This window comes from Neofelis nebulosa, chromosome 1 (genome assembly GCF_028018385.1).
Source record: "Neofelis nebulosa isolate mNeoNeb1 chromosome 1, mNeoNeb1.pri, whole genome shotgun sequence".
NCBI classification, from domain to species: Eukaryota; Metazoa; Chordata; class Mammalia; order Carnivora; family Felidae; genus Neofelis; species Neofelis nebulosa.
Window position 1 is genome coordinate 188,399,663 of NC_080782.1, and position 17,936 is coordinate 188,417,598.

At 34.4% G+C, this 17,936-nt stretch overlaps 1 long non-coding RNA gene across 1 annotated transcript in view; it reads right to left on the bottom strand.

Annotated features, from left to right (window-relative positions):
- The window catches only part of LOC131483773 (uncharacterized), a 49,518-nt gene extending 34,692 nt beyond the window's left edge, over window positions 1-14,826 (bottom strand). Inside the window, exon 1 of the long non-coding RNA XR_009247918.1 lies at window positions 14,375-14,826. This is a non-coding gene — a long non-coding RNA (uncharacterized LOC131483773). The remainder of the gene's footprint in view (window positions 1-14,374) is intronic.
- Window positions 14,827-17,936: the final 3,110 nt, after the last annotated feature.

A 17,936-nucleotide genomic window follows, 5' to 3' on the forward strand; every position in this document is an offset into this window, starting at 1 on the left:
TCTCCAGCCCTTCATCAGGCTCTGTGCTGACAGCTTAGAGCCTGGAGCCTGCTTTGGAGTGTGTGTGTTGCGGGTGTGGGGGGAGGAAGGGCGTGTCTGCCCCTCCCCACTCACTCTCCCCCTCTCTTGCATGTGCATGCGCTCTCTCTCTCAAAAATAACTTGTGTGTGTGTGTGTGTGTGTGTGTGTGTGTGTGTGTGTGTGTGTGTGTGTGTGTGTATTTCAGGAGTGCCTGGGTGGCTCAGTTGGTTAAGCATCCAACTTTGCCTCAGGTCATGATCTCCTGGTTCACAAGTTTGAGCCCCACTTTGGATTCTGTGCTGACAGCTCAGAGCCTGGAACTTGCTTCAGATTCTGTTTCTCCTTGACTCTCTGCCCCTCCCCCACTAGTATTCTGTCTCTCCTCTCTCTCTCTCTCTCTCTCTCTCTCACAAAAATAAGCTTAAAAAACATTTTAAAAATTAAAGAAAAAATTCCAAAGTTCTAAATTAGTAGTGTTATAATCCTTATTTGTCTTTCTCTCTCTTCATCTTGTTCACTTAAAGTTTATCACGTTGGAAGCTACCAAAAGGTCTTTTCCCTATTTATTTTTATTAATAATAGCTTACTTCCTTCCTAGCCCAATTAGCCTAAGACCATCAGGAACAAACCTTTAGAGTAAAAAAGTAAAGTGTATTGATCCAATTCAAAGAGGGAGATTTCAATCCAGAGGATCCAATGGCTACCTCACAAAAAAAAAGGAAAAATATAAATGTTTTTTAGGGAAAAGTGAAGTTAAATAAAATTTATATGAAGGAGACTTAAGGCAAAGCAGGCCTGTGTGTAAAGTCACCATTTGGCCTGGATTGCAAAGTGAACTCAAGATCTTTTTTCCTGAAAAACTACAAAGTTAAGGTAAATATGGAAAAGGCTATCCAGAAAATTTTTATCTGAAGCTTTTGCACCTAGGTTATAAATTGAAGTGCTTTTCTCCATGTCAAAGTGACTTATATCCTCCAGCTGAGAATGAAATTATACATTACTGATATCACTTCAAATAGCAAAATTCCTGATGGTCTGAGTTTAGAAAACAAATATTCTCAGTGAGGAAGAAAGCAGTCGTCACCCAAAGAAGGGGATTTTTTGATGACACTTCATAAATGCAGCACCTCCCTAGTTGAAATATGATTTTCTGTTAGCTTTTCACTTGGCTCTGTGTCTACGTTTTGGATCTGTTGAATTAGTGGGCATATATGCATTCTTCATTGGAGGTAATCTTTAGTTTCTTACTTCTATATGATTAAATTTCACAATTTTACTCATGATGCTTACTAACACAATTTGTTTTTAAGATAGCTTTCTTAAAATAATGTTGTATCTCCAATACTTTTTGAATTTTTATTAAGCCTACATGACATAGAATAAAAGTAAATACATGAACAATTATTGACAGGTGTAAATATTTTTTTTAAAAAGTCAGGAGATAAAATTTTAAATCATCTTATCAGAGTATCACGTGGAAATGTAAATAAAATAGAAATTAGTGACATAAATGACCAGATTAAGAGTCTTTATTTTTTTTTTTTGCTATTGTTACCGTTGTCAACTTAGATATTTTTAGGGTGATGAGGAAGGATAAATCAGATACATGAATAATACAAACCCTAACCCAGTCTACTTAAAAAAATACAATGTTAGTAAGGCTTAAAGAATCTTGACCAGCTATCTACACTAAAAAGTTTCATTCAATTTTCAAGTTTGTATTACCACTTCAACTCATTCTATTTAATAGAAATAGAATGAAATTCAATGATGGAAAGTACTAGGAAAGGTGAAAATGAATATGTAAAATCCAGAATATGTGTATAACTGGCATTGTGGTAGTGCTAATTATACATTAATCTTCTTAATCCATTTGCTTGAGAAGAAAATTGGAGATTTGAAGTAATTATTTCAAGTCCTCAAAGGAGAAACCGCTCATTCTGTCTCTATTAAGGACAAAGCTACATAGGAAACTTGTATTAATAATACAGCCTACCGAACCTCACATCATAAAATATTTGTTCATTTCTCTAATTAAGAACTTGACTTTACAAAGTTAATTTCTTTTTATAGCATTTCATTAGGACTCCTCAAATAAGTAGTTATCTTGCACCATTTGGAGGAATAACAAAAGTTCAATTTCGAGATTAGACTCACGTTCCTGCTGTTCATTTTATGGAGAATATTTTCTGACATGTATTAATATTCAAAGTAACAGTTGTGCTTTAATATTTATTACTATAGCAATTTTACAATTATGTACTTTTTTATATTTGTCATTGATAATTTTTAACCTTTTGTCTTTTCCCTATGATTACTGTATCAACATCTCAAAATAGAATTCTGAGCATAAATTTATAGCCATCAAGTGTTTGAGGTGTTTCTGAAAACTTGTTGAACACACAGAAAATAATATTTAATTGTGTCAGGGAGAATGCCATTGCACCAAACCATTAATTTTGGATGGACCCTTTCTTTTTTATTTTTTTTAACCTAGATACATCGGTGTCCTATTTGAAAATTATATAAGGCTCAGTCATGTTATGCTATTTGAACCCTAAGTTTATTCTATAGCCCTGTTCTATTTCTGTCAGTAGATTCAGCCAAACTATAAGGAAATAAAAGTCATTAAGAAAAAAAAGAAAATCAAAACATTAATAACCTAAAAATATCCATCTACCCTCTGTAGGCACTCATTCTAATTTTTTCTGCATTATTCTTTTTTGTGTTATTAGGAAAAAATGAGGACATATATGCATATGTTCTTATTTTATTTTTCTTATGCAAACTGTACCCTACTATATATACACTTTTGCTCTTGCTATTTTCAATCAGCAATACATTCCAGATATAATTTAATGTTAGTTAACAGAGACTGTTGTCAATGTTTTTTATAATTACAATAGACTTTATTGTCTTTCTGAAGCATGGTTTATTCAATTAAGTATGCATGGAACACAGGTTACTTACACATTTCCTAACTATAAACAATGGCTGAATGAATAATTACTACATATAAGTTAAAGGACTGTTGCATGTGTATTTGGAAAATAATTTCCTAGAAATCGGATTGCAGGTTCAAAGGTAAACATATGTATTTCCACTACATATTGGCAAATTTCCTTCATTAAGGGTTGTATAAACAATCCCAGAATTAACTCAGGAGAGTGTCTGTTTTCCCACAGCTTCTCCAAGATAAGCCTTTATTTTTCTAGTCAAGTTTTTCATTGTTTAGTAGGATTTTTTTTTAATTTTTTAATGTTTATTTTTGAGAGAGAAAGAAAGAGATACAGAGTGCAAGGAGGGGAGGGGCAGAGAGAAAGGGAGGCTCCAGGCCTGAGCTGTCAGCACAGAGCCCGACGACGTGGAGCTCAAACCCACAAACCCCAAGATCATGACCTGAAGCAAAGTTGGATGCTCAACCAACTGAGCCACCCAGGCACCCTAAAAGGATAGTTTTCATTACATTTCCATTATATTTCCTTATCCTTTTGTAAACTGCCTCTTCATGTATTTGCTTATTCATTTTGTATTTTGGGTTATTTCCCCTCAATTCTACTGTTATGTATATATTTGCTAATATTAAACCTAAATTAGCTCTGATTATCTTATCTATGTGACAGTGCAACTTTAATGTAGATGCTTTATGTTTTTAATCCCTTCCCCTCATATTCTTTTCAATTATGTACTATATATGGTTATTATTTTCAAAGAACTTCAGTATGAACTTTTGTATGTACACAATTTTGTTTGTATTTTTACCAGAATTATATTAATCATACAAATTAACTTAGAACTGACATCTTTAGAATAGTTAATCCTTTATGCAAAAATTAGAGATGCCTTTCTATATGTTGGAAGTCTACTCTTTAGTCTTTCTTTTCCTATGTTTTTATATCTTCCTCATAAAGACCTTGTCCATCTATTTTAGGTTTATTTCTAAGGATTTTAGTTTCTCATTGGGTATTATAAATACAGTTTTTATTTCAACAAGTTTATCTTCTAGCTGGTTATTATATGGGTCTATGTGAACCTAATGTATATTAATTTTTTTGACCTTCTACCTTAGCTGTTTGTTTCTTGTGTTATACATATAATTGGTTCTCAAATTCAATGTTTTATATCATCTGAAAACAGAATTATATCTTTCTTATTCCAAAACTCTGATATTTCTTGTCTAATTGCACTAATACCTCCAGTAGTGTTCACTGTAGAAGTAATGGACATCCTTGATTTGTACCTAGTCTTAGTAGAGGTATCACTTGTTTTTCAACTATAATCAAGATTCAGGCATTAGAAATATGTTTTATACTGTTAAGGAAAGATTTTTCAATTCTTATTCCCTGAATGTTACTATTAACAATGTGTATTTAATTATTTAGTGTCTTTTTTCTATAAAAAACAGTCTTTTTTCTATGGAAAACATGTAAGTTGTGTCTTTCTTAATGATTTTTTATTGTGGTAAAATACACATAAAATGTATCATTTTAATTTTTTAGTGTACAATTTGGTAGCGTTAAATACACTCACATTAATATGCAACTATCATCACCTTCCATCCCCAGAACTTTTTCATCTTCCCAAGCCAAAACTCTGTACCCAAACACTAACTTCTCATTCCCTCATTCTTCCAGTCCCTGGCACCCATCATTCTACTTTCTGCCTCAATGAATTTGACTATTTCATATACTTTTAAGTATATAAGTAGAATCATACAATATTTGTCCTTTTGTGAAAGGCTAATTTTACTTAGAATAATGTTTTCAAGATTCATCCAAGTTGAAGCATGTCAGATTTTCCTTCCTTTTTCAAGGCTGAATAATATTTAATTGTATGTATATGTCACATTTTGTTTATGACAGGAGACCATTAATGGACACTTGAGTTTCTTCCACAACTTCTATAAACATGGGTGTACAATTAGCTATTCAACTTCCTGTTTTTATTTCTTTAGGGCATGAACACAGAAGTATACTTACTGGATCATATGATAATTCTATGTTAGTTTTTTTCAGGAATCACCATACTTTTTCCACAGCGGCTGCACCACATTACGTTTCCACCAACTATGGCAAAGTTTCCATCTTCTCCAAATTCTTGCCAATACTTGTCTTCTGTTTTTCCTTTTTGTTTTTTTGTGTTGTTTTCAATAGTAGCCATCCTAATAGGTGTGAGGTGTTATCTCACTGTGGTTTTGAAGTAGCCTTTCTTTACACTACTATTATGATATAATCATATAATATGAATTATAATATATATTATATATTATAGTAATAGAGGTACTAATATTAAAACATTGAACTGTTAAAATCTTTAATCATGATAAAGTGAGATTTACTCTATGTAGTATAAGATTTTGTTTCACAATATTTTATTTATTAATTTTCGATTTTAAATATGTTTTAGCTGAAATTTGAATCCATCTGCTGTAGCTGATGTAAAGAAATGTTTGTTGATGACAGGAAAAATTAGCAAAACAATAAGAAAATCTTTTCTCTCATCTGCTCCCATATGGTTTCTCCCTTATCTCCCTATTGATATAAACTCCAGGAAGCCACCTCACAATATCCTAGCCTCAGTGTCACAGAATAGGGAACAGAAGCTTGGGCTTGGGTCTGGAGGCCTTTTCTAAAAATATGTATTTACTGTGCTACATTGTTTAATATTAATTGCACTTGATCAAAAAGGATATTCCTAGTATCTGTATTTCTTCTAAGTTGCTAATGTTCTATAATTACTGTGCAAATAATATTTACATGTACAATAAGAAGGAAGTAAGAAATAGTTATGGTGCTGCATTTCACAAGTTTGCTGCTGAAATTAACAAGTTTATACTCAACATCTTATTAATTGCTCATTACCTCCATTGCACTAAAATTTTTATTAAAATTATTTTGATGTTGCTAAGACTTATTTTTCACTGTATGTCCAAATGAATTGCTACTATTTCACAATTATATTGAAAAAGAGAAAATTTCTCTGCATGAAGCATTAACAATGTTACAAGTTTACTTCATAGAGCAAAAATAGAAATAGCCTGCCTTTTATCAACTGCAAATGTCCTATGTTCCTTTTCATGCTATTTCTTTTTCATTAAAGTAAATTTTGTTTGATTCTTTGTAAAAATCAGTTTTCTTCCAATCCCCTTACTGAAGGTCAAAATGTTCAGGCTTTATCTGAATTTCTTGCAAATTTTATGAATAGCAATTCAATTTTAGTCATTTTTCAGTGGGCAAAGTAAAGAATACTAAGAAAAATTCTCAACTATTTAGAATTAAATTATACTCTAACCACAATTTAACAGATTTTAGACTTCTGCCACTACTTAACCTGTATAAAAACAAGTCTTCACATTTTCTGTGGTATTTCTGATTTCTTTAGTTTTCTAAGAATTACATCCACATTTTCAAAGTTAAAAATGAAAAGATTTTCAATTTTTCTCTAGAAGTAAAAACACTCCCAAATGTTGTTTCTTTATTACTTATAATAGAGCCTAAAATAACAACAAAAAATAGACACAAAGAAATAGAAGGCATGTGAATCACACTTAGTATTTACATTTAAAATCACGCTTCATCCCTGCATTTAAGGAAAATATTCACGTTTAAATGACCTGATTTCTAAGTTTCTTATATGTCAATTATTCAAATAACTGCTTTAAAATGTGTTCAATTACAATTGTCAATAAAAAATGATTAATTTAAATTAAGGATTACTTGATGAGTGTTTAATGAAAGCAGAATTTAAAGAGCTGTGTACAGGTTTAAACCATCACAGGGATTTGGTGAAACACTCTGGAAGTGTCTTTAGTAAGAAGCCATTATACCCACAGCCCTGAAGGGAAAAGGAAAGACAATGGTGTTACCAGATTTTGTGGGTCCAAAGACAAGTGACCATGTGACATTAATCAAACACAGTAATTGCTAGAATAATGACAATGCAGGGAACAAGAATATATCTCTAATGTATTTCTCCATCTGTCTTCTAGCATCCTGTTGAGGTTTTCTGCAATGCTGAACCCAATGGAAAACCAGAGGGTAAGGAAATCTACCATGGTAAGGTAATGTGCAGCGACTAGATTCAAACCTAGGCATTTCATTCTGAGTGTTGTTAGTGTAAATGGCATTGGACTTCTAATTTCAAATTCTATGTTGATCATTGTTGGTATATAGGAAAGTGAGTGCCTTCACTTAGTCCCTTAAATCTATGCATCTACTGTGATTATATCATAAAGCCATCTTTATTGCTCAAAAATACATTGCCTATGCTGTGTAGTGCACCTTTAATTTCACTTTGCTAGAAATGCCATAAAGTAAGATCATTTTTGGCATACTGACTGCAGAAGTTTCTTCAATTCTCCATTCCTCATGTTCAACCCTTTGCAAGGTAAAATTATTTTCATACCATCACATGGTAGAGATAATTTTCTTCTCTGAATTTAGGCTATCCTCATGTCCTGCTTTGCCCAAGAGAATATGATGCAAACGCCATTGTGTCTGATTTGAGCCTAGACTTCAAGAGGCCTGGTGCATTTTCTCTAACTTTTCCTCATGAGGAACATAATCACTCCAGTAGAACCAGTAGAAAGCAGAATCACTTCACTCCTATGATGAAGGAAGATGTGAGATCACACAGAGGAGAGCCAAATTCTCCTGCCAAACTATCTTAGATCATCAGCCTGATCAGCCTGCCTATTCCCAATTAGAGCCACACTACATTCAGTATAGTGTTCAACAACCAATCTGCAACTCAGCACAAATATATGAGTAAGCCAAGCTAACCAGAATAACCATCCAGTTGATCCATACAATTGTGAGAAATAGTTTCATATTGTTTAAAGCTACTAAGTTTTGTGGTACATGGTGCGCAACAAAGTTCACCAGCTTCTACTCTATAATGATTTTGGTTTTATGGAGGGAAATTAATAATCAAAAGATCTTAAGTACAAAAAAATCACACATTTAAGAGATAGAGTATTTTTACTGCACAATACAACTCTTTCATTAAGGCACATTGCATAAATGTAGAAGGTTATGTATAAATGTATAACACTTATATATAACAATGAAGCATCATGGCTCAAACTGAAATAATTATTGTCTCATTCATTACAGTGTAAACATTATCTTTGTTATAACTTTACTGCTAAGGAGTATTTTTACTGGTTACTTAATTCCAAACTGGCAATTATTTTAAACCAGCTCATTGAATATAGTATTCCATAGTCTTCTGGCTAGTATTTTTTATGACAAGTGAGTCTTCCTATACCTTTGAAAGTAAATTTTTCTTCTTTCTCAGTTTTTTAAAAGTTTTTCTCTTAGGGCACCTCGGTGGCTCAGTCAGTTAAACATCTGACTTCAGCTCAGGTCATGATTTCACAGCTCCTGAGTTCCAGCCCTCCATCATCAGGCTCTATGCTGACACCTCAGAGCCTTGAGCCTGCTACCGATTCTGTGTCTCCCTCTCTCTGTACCCCTCCCCCCGCTCACACTGTGTCTCGCTTTCTCTCAAAAACAAACATTAAAACATTTTTTTAAGGTTTTTCTGTTTGCTTTCATGTTGTTGTCTTATTTTCTATACATGAGCATTATTTTTCTTTAACTTAATGTTAATAAATAATGCTTTCCAGGTGTAAACTGTCTCCACCAAATGCTGGACTTGCATATCTATACTTCAATTTCTGAGTTTTGTCCCCTTAATATTGTACAACCTTGTATAATTATAAGATAATTTTAAGCAAACATTTTCTAGTTTTGGTTTGTTTGGTTTGGTTTTTATAATTGCTCTCAGATTTGTTCCACATATCTTTACAATAATTAAATCAGTGGTTTCTATTACTAATTTTGTAATTTTAAGTATAAAATATTCACTATATTCATTTGTATACTCTAATGAAGTACATACAAGATATATAGAATTATAAAGCAAACTATGTACCATTCATCCAGCTTAAGAAATAGAATTTGGTTTTTGTTTTCCTTCCAACTGCATAACTAGTCCTCTCTTTCCTACTCTAAGATAACTAAGATAAACACTATTCTGAATGCTGTTCTTATTTCTTTTCCTTTTTTTTTTTTTTTTTAGTATTACAGCTCTGCTTCATACTGGTGTTTCCTTCAGACACATATCACTAAGTTGCACATGTCTTGGAACTTTGCATGAATAGCATCCTATTGTAGTAGAACTATGGCACATACAGGTGTCCAAACCATACTCCTTAAAGCCTGGAGAAAGGAATTTTGCAGATGTGATTAAAGTTACAATGGGCAAGTTAACACAGAATATCCTGGTAGGCCAAATTTAATTGTTAGTGCTTGGAAGCAGTCCTTTCCCTACAATGGTGAAAGATGTGATGAGATAAAGGTAAGAAAGCTGTTATACTCCTACCTACAAAAATGGAAAAAGGATTATGAGTCATGGAATGAGGCAATCTCCAGAAGCTGGAAAAGCAACAAAATAGATTCTCCTTTGGTGCATTCAGAGATTCTTATAGCCCTGCAGATTCTTTGATTTTAACACAGTTAAGAATTTTAACTGTGCAGAAATTTCTAACCAAAAGAACTGTGAGATAACTTGTGTTGTTTTAATTCACTGAGCTTGTTGTAATTTGTTATGACAGCAAAAGACAAGTAATACACCTACTTTACATATTCTTTCACAGCTTGTTCTTTTCATTCAAGATTTTTTATAGGCACCCATGTTACAACACAACTACCATATTTCATTGTTTTTTATACTGATGTATTCTATTCTATTGCATGAATATACCACAATTTACTTATCAATTTTCTTATTAATGGTTACTTTAATATTTTCTTTTTAAATGGCTATTATAATCAGCAAACCCATTCTGGGTATTTATCCAAAAACCCTAAAATCTGGATCTTGAAGATATATTTGCACACACATGTTTATTGCAGCACTGTTCACAATAGCCAAGATGTGGGAACAATCTAGATATCCACCAATGGATTAAAGGTAAAGAAAATGTGGCATACTGTGGAATATTAATCAACCTTAAAAAGGAAAAAAAAATCCTGACATATGCAGCAACATGGATGAACATAGATAACATTATGCTAGTGAAATAAGCCAAATATTTCACTTACATGAGATATTCATATAATAGAGTCAAATTCATAGAAGCAGAGAATAGAATAGTAGTTACTAGGAGCTGGGGAGAGGCGGTAATGGGAAATTGCTCTTCAATGATTATATAGTTTGGTTATGTGAGATGAATAAGTTCTAGAGATCTACCATACAATATCATACCTATAGTTAATGATAGTACATTTACACTTAAAATTTTGGTAAGAGAGGGGTGCCTGGGTGGCTCAGTTAAGCATCTGACTCTTGACTTTGGCTCAGATCATGATCTCATGTTTTGTGAGTTCAAGCCCCATGTCAGGCTCCACACTAACAGCGTGGAGTCTGCTTGGTATCTTCTCTCCCCCTCTCTCTCTGCCTCTCTCCTGCTTGCTCTCTTTGTCTCAAAATAAATAAGTAAACTTTTTAAAAATTTGGTAAGAGAATAGATCTTGTGTTAAAAGTTCTCACCAAAATAAAAGAAATTCAATTAAAGCAGTTGAAAATGTACATTATGTATTTCATGGTGCAGATAAGCAAGAATTCCAACCCTTCAAGGTATATATCAGTAAGTCATTTTGCCCAGCCATAGTATAAGCATTACAAAGGTTTACATATTAAATATGAAAGCAGAAATACACAGAATTAAAAGCAAACATAAAACAAAAACAAAGACAGAGGTTGCTCACTGTAAAGCTTTGTAAAGTAAGAACTGCTAATCATAATAAAGAGGATAAAATATTATTTAGAAATAAAAAATGGAAATTTCACTCATTAAAATCTTAAATACATATATAGGAAAATATTCACAAGCATGCTACATTTTTTCAAGAATGCAAGGTTAGCTAATGCTTGACAATTAGTGTAGTTAAGCACAATAACAGGAAAAAAATTAACATCTTAAGATATGCAGAAAAATATCATAAAATCAACAGTGATTCACAAACATTACTTTACAACTTTGGAATTAAAAGTAGAGGAAGAAGATTTAAAGTAACTGGCCTACAGTCTATTTTTTAATGAGGTGATAATGCTAGGAAAAAAGGAAAGTCAAGCAATTGGGTAAATAGCTTTGTCAACTAAACCTCCTTTGAGTAAGCAGATTAATGATATTCCCTATAAAGCAGAAATCATGTCTCTGGAACACCCTTAGCTGTGTTGCTGGCCAAGGATTTTCTAGAGTAAACAGAACATCAGATCTATGAGGTATGGCTTCTCAAGATAGCCATATAGACAAGTCCCAGAGTTATAAAACAGTCACATAATTTAAATCTCCCAAAATAATCTTAAATAAATATTAAGAAAAAATGATAGAAGTTGATTGTTGTATTAGTTTCCTATGGCAGCTGTGGCAAATTGTCACAATCTTGGTGGCTTAACTATGACAGAAATTTATTCTCTCATAGCTCCTGAGGCTAAAATTCCAAAATCTGTATCACTGTGCTAAAATCAGTGTGTATCAGCAGGGCCACGGTCCATTCTGAGACTTTAAGTGGCTGCCCTGGTGGCTGCTGGCATTCCTTTGCCTATGGTCACATCATTCCAATCTGTATCTCTGTGGTCACACTGTCTCTTCCTATTCTTCTGATCTTATGGAATCTTCTACTGCCTCCCTTATAAGGATGCAAGTAATTGAAGTTAGTAAGTATCCAGATAATCCACAATAATTTCTTCATCTCAAAGTCCTTAATGTAATTATCTCTTCAGTACTCTTCCCCCATATAAAATAATATTCACAGGTTCCAAGGATCTAGGCATAAATATTGTTTGGAAGGCCACTATTCAGTCTACCATAGTGAGCTTATTTCATTATTACAAATCTTCTGATATAAAAAAGCCATCTCCAAAGACACTGGGTTATATCCATATGTACAAAACGAAACAACTATCTAACAGCATTCAGAAATATTCAGGTGGAGTTATCAAACATAAAAAAATAAATATATTAAAATTTCTAGATGATTTTACACACACACACACACACACACACACACACACACACACCCCAACCCCTCCGATAGGGAAAGCAAAAGCTTTTTTAACAGTCACCAAACCCAACAATCCTAAGAGAAAAGATTTACAAAGAAGATTTCCATCACAGTGAGAACTTCTGCTTATTAGAAGGAACCTTTGAGTTAGAAAACAAACCACAGAATGGAAAATTACATTTAAAATATATAACTAAGAACATCTATGGTTTTCATATCCAGTACATATAAAGCACAAATTAGTAAAAGAAAATCACCCAACTTGCTATATAAATGGTCAAAATATTTAAGCAGGCAATTAAAAAAAAGATATAAAAATAAGCAATAAACTCATTTATGGAAAGATGCTAAACCATATTGCTCATCATAGAAATGCCAAGTAAAACAATCACCACCACAGCTCTGCATGGCTAAAATATAAAAGCCCAAGAATACCAAATGGCAACAAAGAAATGAAGCAATCAGAACTCTCACACACTACTTCTGAGAGTAGAAAATGTTAAAAGTCTTCCGAAAATGTTTTTGCCATATCTGCTAAAGCTCAACATACACATGCAATATGACAAGTACTTGTACCCTGGGATGTATACCTCACAAGGTTGCATGCACATAACATACCAAACTTATGCAACTGTCCCAAACTAAAACAAATCCAAATGCCTGCCATATGTGAAATAAAAAGACTGTGTTTATTAATTCTAAAGAATACTATGGAACAATGTAAACAAAGGAGATTCAACTATCAGGAAGAGCAAATAAAGGGATCTCACAAACAATAATGAGTGAGAAAAAGTAACAAAATCATATATACTCTAAGGTCCATTTATATAAAATTACAAAACCAGGCAAAACTAGCAATGTATGTTAAAAAGAGAAAACAGCACTAGCCCTTACCCTTGAAAAGATACTTTAGAGAGTGACCAAATGGCACATGACAGGAGCTCTGAGCTTTAACGTACTATTAAAGTTGTGAGAGCAATTTGTATCCACATATGATGTATGCAATTTACCGCATGTATGTTATACTTAAATGTTAAAGAGGAATTTCATTTGATTTCATTTAACATTTCTGATAGTATTTTAGTAGGAGGAATTTGCAGCATATTTACTTTGGCATTCACCCATTTAATAACACAATAAAGACATTAAAGCAACACATTTTTATTAAAACCTAGAAGGTAAAATGCTTTACCTCTCTTTCATTCTGTCTGAAACACACACACAACACAATTTTTTGTTTATTCCCCTCTAGAAATGGAATTTTTTTTTACCATTTTTGCAAATTCTCTTCAAGATAAGGGTGAAAAGAAACACTTGAGGGAGTAATTACAGGAAAAAAAATCTCAATTTTGCAGCAAGGTAATTTATAATCTTAATTAACTTAACATTTTCATAATGTTTCTATTGATTTCAGCCTAGGCTCTCAAAAGCATAACACATAATAGTGGTCCTAATTTACTTGCATATTTACATTTAACAAAAATATAATATGCCTAACCTTATATCACTCGGTAAATAGTCATGTTTGATTTTTATTTCCATGCATTATACTCTTCCAGGTAAAAATTCATTAAATGGGATTGTTAGTTTCAATTATGCTGATGTGCACCAAATTGAAGCTTGCTTTTCATTTACTTTTAAAACCACAAAACATGAAAGGGAAAATATATTCTTGAAGTAATATTCAGAATTGAGTGAACACAGAATATTACTTTATGCTTGTAAGGCACTACAAATAAATTTAAATTCATTTTTAACATAGCATAATGTAGTTCAATTACTGCAGTCAGGACTAAAATGGGGATAAAGGAAGCAGCAAACAATTTAAAGTGTTAAACTACACACACACACAATCACAGAAGCCTTTACAAAGCACAATTCTCTCAGCGCCTAAGTCTCTGAAATGAAGTTAACCTATCTCAGAAAGGCACTTTTTCTCAGAAGCATAAGGAATGCTAGTTTGTATTTTCAAATTCTTTTACGGGCCAGAACTGTTCTGTATTCTTTCTTTCTTCCTCAATCAAATGTTTGAGATAAACAGGTACTGTCTTTCCTTCGTGGAAGGGCCACCAAGACACTGAAGTAAAAACTTCTAGTAGTGCCAAGTGTTTAAGCTGGAATTCCAGCCTCAGGATATTTAATCCTGAGCCCTTCCTGCTTTTTTTTTTTTTTTAATCACAGGTTTTCTTTGGCGAGTTATTCATAAATGCCCAATTTGTCCACGTTTCTGTCTTTGTGTGAAATCTGTCTGAAAGAGATTAATGACGAAAGCCGCCTACCTCAAGATCCTGGAGAGGTCCTCAACCGCGCACAGCGTCCTCGAGAGAAAAGCCGGGAAACTGACGAAGGCCGTGCCTCAGACCATAAGGACCACCGAGGCAAGGGCAGCCCACAGGCCACAGGTAGGAGGGGGCCGCCTACGCAGCTCCCTTCCTTGCATCAGCCCCCAGCAGGTCTGTCTGTGCTTCTCTGCCTCCTGCCAGGGGCCTGCCTTCTCTCACAGACTCGAGGGTGAGACCCTCACTGGGTCTCACTCTCCACTGGCTCTGGGTGGCAAGAAAACCCCCGTGTGGAGCCCTCCAGGTTGCGGTCCTGGCCCTGCTCTCACTCAGCTTGTGGTGAAAGCTGGCGCCGGTTTAGCTCCACTCTGGACTTCGCTGAGGCCGCTCTCACCCGCGCGCTGTGGGGAAGCGCTTCCAGCCAGGCCACTGAGGGAGTTGTTGCAGGACGCCATCAGGAGCACGTGACTGCCGGTTGCCCCCGGTTGCCCCCCCCCCCCCCCCGAGCTAGATCCGGGCAATTTGAGGCTCCTCCCCGCCAGTTTCCCCAGTGAAAGCTGCTTTGAAGGGCTTAGCGTTCTTTGAGAGAGCAAAGTGTTGTTGAGACCATCTGGAGGATGCACGTGGCTGCTCCAGGTTAAGGCCACTGTGTAAACTGTTGAGATTCTGGCAGGTGGTCGGAAGATCTACTCACCCAAGCTTGTTACTGCCACGTACTAGTCTAGAATGATCTGCCCCTTGCCTGGGTCTCTCTCTGCCTGCCTTGTATGGAGGCCAGGTTGTGAACCCTGACAGACTCTCCTCGTGTTGTCCCTCACCAGCAGGGAATGAGGTCAGGCAGATGGGGTAGGTGCTGCTGGGACCTCTATGACTGTCAATAAAGATTAAAAAAAAAAAAAAAAAAAAAAAAAGGTTCAAAACAAAGATAATTCACTCTATTTTTTTAACAGAAAAATTGGGAAAAACAAATTATCCTTTCACTTCAGAAGTTTGTAGAGACGCAATAAGGTACACAATAAGTTGTTAATTTTATGAGTTCTAAAGAAAAGGAAAAATAACCAGAACTTATTTCCGGTAAACGTGGTGAGTAAAGGTGGTCTCAGGAGTCCTGTTTACTTCTAGGTTCTATTATTTATAAGATCTGTGACTTTGGGTGAGGTATTTAACTTCTCTGGGAAATGTACTTAATGATAGGGTTTTTAGGAATATAAAACTAATTAATATTTGCAACTTAAATTAGTGCCTCCAACAAGATAACTGCTATATATAGCAGCCATTATTATAATTAGTCTGTTTTCAAAATACATTATAAAGTGGGAGGAAAATAAAGCTTATTCTATTTAGAAGGGGAAAAAAACATGAAAAATGTCTGGGATTGGAGTCTTTATCTATTTGTACTGCTCTATGACCTTGGCAAAGGCATTATTCTCTGAGGCCTAGTTTTTGAATCTATGAGAAAAGTGTAATTTCACAGGACCTTTAAGACGGTTATATTTAATAATACTATTTTTTAAAATGAAAGAATTAGAGGAGTGCCCAGGTGACTCGGTTGAGTCTCCAACTTCGGCTCAGGTCATGATCTTGTGGTTTGTGAGTTCCAGCCCCACATAGGGCTCATTGCTGTCAGCACAGAACCAGTTTCGGATCCTCTGTCCCCCTCTCTCTCTGCCCCTCCTCTGCTCACACTCTCTCAAAAAAAATAAACAACAAAAATGAAAAAAATAGAAATTCAATTTTGTCTCTAGTACCGATTTGCTACTTTTCCACAGGTAAAAGGAAGTTTTTAAAAAGTGGATAAAATCAATACTTAGCCATCCTATCCGAATGCTCTCACATGCTCAATTTTCAGTTTCTTTCCTAATTAAACCCTAATCTGACGGAGAGATTTAATATAAAAGAGGAGAAGTTGATGGGGGTGGGTGATGGGTATTGAGGAGGGCACCTTTTGGGATGAGCACTGGGTGTTGTATGGAAACCAATTTGACAATAAACTTAATATATTGAAAAAAATAATATAAAAAGAGGAGAAATAGAGCCCTCATTATTTTATAAAACTCAGAAAACTATAAAAGTAGCAATCAGTACACTAATTATATAGGTCATAACAAAAAAAAAGAGTGAATTGTAGCTACATTATAGATCAAATAATTAAAATTTGCTTATAGAAAAAAAATATTTGTAGATTGTGCTAGTAGGAATGATATAAACTGCTATGGGTAAGGCAACTACAGTCAGCTCTCATGCTTGACAGTAATTATCTTCTACAAAGGTGACTTGACACTGAGTGAATACCAAACCATTTTTCCAGAAAGAAATGTAGGCTTAGATTCCTGTAAGCCTTTGGTCATAACTGTTTTACTACCTAGTCAATGCATAACCGTATTTGTGGTTCTGCTCAAAAAAAACTTATTTAATATATATTTTTATTCATTAACATTGAACTCACATCCAACAGTTCTGTAATTTGTGCCAGAGTATAATTTATCTTAGACATGTATTTTCTCTATAAGTTACACGACAACCTTCTTAAGAACACTGGACAGTACAGTACCTTAGTACTATCTTCAGGGACCATTTTAAACAGTGAAACAAGAAAGAAAGAAGGAAAGAAAGAAAGAAAGAAAGAAAGGGGAAGAAAGAAAGAAAAAAAGAAAGAAAGAAAGAAAGAAAGAAAGAAAGAAAGAAAGAAAGAAAGAAAGAAAGAAAGAAAGAAAGAGAAAAGAAAGAAAGAAAGAGGAGAGAGAGGAAGAAAGAAAGAAAAAGAGGGAGGGAGGAAGGAAGGGAGGAAGGGAGGAAGAAAAAATATGGCATGAAATTGACTGCAGAAGGGACACTTGTGTACTCTATGAGAGCTGAAACAAGGAGGCAGAGGATCGATCACCTTGTTCCACTTCAGCTGGGAGCACAGCATCAGGTGACTCAGATTTTTCAATAATGGGTATGTCTGTGAATGGCTCAAAGTACACTAAGATCCTATTATGGGTTACAGAGAGATTGTAGCAAGTGGGCAGATTTACAAATATGGCATCTGCTAATAGTGAGTTCAACTATATTTTATGTCATGCTCTGGTTCTGACTTCAAAGATGTTAAAAAGGGAAGATGCTATTTCATTCTTGCCTGTTTCTAGGTATTTTTTGCAGACCCATAAAAATAAAGCTGAGCCATAAACATATAAACATAACTATAGTACATAAACATAAAACTCAGTCAGAAGTACTCATTATCACTTTAAGCCATTCATGTCCAGGCCTTCACTTGTTATTTTGCCATTTTACTAGGATGACCATTGACTCTCCTCCAAGAATTTTATTTTGGTTCAAACCTCTGAATTTCAGGAACTTGAGCTGCCTTCTATGGAGTAATCCACCTAAGCTTTGATCATCAGAACTTCCACTGAAGCCACATGATGATTCTCAAAATGTACAGCCTCTACATAGAAATTCCATTCAATATTCAAAAGAGAGTTTATATGGTAGTCATGTAAGCATCCATGCCCTATGTTCCCCCAGTCACTTATGCCTTAAATTATTTCCTGCCTAATGCATTTGATCTTTCAGCTTT